We start from the raw sequence: 1,322 nt of genomic DNA on the forward strand, positions 1-1,322 counted from the left end.
TAGTGCCCTTAATTTTCATCTTTTGATATTTGTTAATTTTTGGAGTCATTACGTCCAACTTCCAAATTTTCAAAAGACAAGGCTTGTGACTGAAACAGAATCCTGCAGCATTATCTGTGATCTTAGAGTGATGATTCAATCAAAGATCAAAACAATCAAATGGCAGCACACTGTATAACATGAAATGTTTGTCTCTCTTTCATGGTTCAAACCTGAACACCATTTTAAAGTTGAAAACTATGCTGGATACCAAATTTAAATTTACATGTAAAATTTTCATCTGAAGTTTGATTTGGTATTAATTTTTTTGATTTATCTAAGCAAGGAAACAACAAAAAATGTAAACAAATATTTCATGTTAAACAAAAACAGATGCAATGGTGAGAGTTTAGCTTAAATTGGTGATAATTTTCCCTCTAACATGATAATAATTTTCACCCTAACTTCAGTGATGACAGTTTGACTCCATTTCACTCTTGTTAATGGTCTGATTTGTTGGTTTTTTTCTTTAACCTATGTAGTAGCTTACCATGAACTTTCAATTTTATCATGAGAAAGTAACGAGGCTAAGAAAGATTCATTAATTCAGAAAGGAACCCTTAGATTTTAAAAATGATATTAAAAATGTTTAATTTTGAAGTATTCTTCAACTCTGTGTGTGTGTGTGTGTGTGGGTGTGTGTGTGTGTGTGTGTGATGGTGTGTGTGTGTGTGTTATGGTGTGTGTGTGCATGCATTTGCATGTGCGTGTGTGTGTGTATTTAATTTGTTAAATAATCCAAAAATGGTACTCCTTACCTTGAAATTGTAATTATTTAATATGTTGTTAAAGTAACTCAGGTAAATTGATTACATCTTAACAACAGGGTACATGTATCTATGGATACAATCACATATAGACACTGGTTACTTACAAATGTATTTTCAGATATATACTGCTGTGTTTTGAATTTATAACAGGTGTAGTAAATGTGTCTTGAGTATATAACAGGTGTAGTAGATGTATTTTGAGTATGTTACAGGTCTAGTAGATGTGTTTTGAGTATGTAACATGTCTAGGTGATGTGTTATGAGTATGTAACAGGTCTAGTTGATGTGTTTTGAGTATGTTACAGGTGTAGTTGATGTGTTTTGAGTATGTAACAGGTCTAGTAAATGTGTTTTGAGTATGTAGCATGTCTAGAAGATGTATTTTGAGTATGTAACATGTCTAGTTGATGTGTTTTGAGTATATAAAAGGTCTAGTAGATGTGTTTTGAGTATGTAACAGGTCTAGTACATGAGTTTTGAGTATATAACAGGTCTAGTTGATGTGTTTTGAGT

The sequence above is a fragment of the Ylistrum balloti genome, unplaced genomic scaffold, assembly GCF_031769215.1.
Source record: "Ylistrum balloti isolate Yb309-2 unplaced genomic scaffold, AGI_CSIRO_Ybal_v1 Utg370540, whole genome shotgun sequence".
Classification (NCBI taxonomy): Eukaryota; Metazoa; Mollusca; class Bivalvia; order Pectinida; family Pectinidae; genus Ylistrum; species Ylistrum balloti.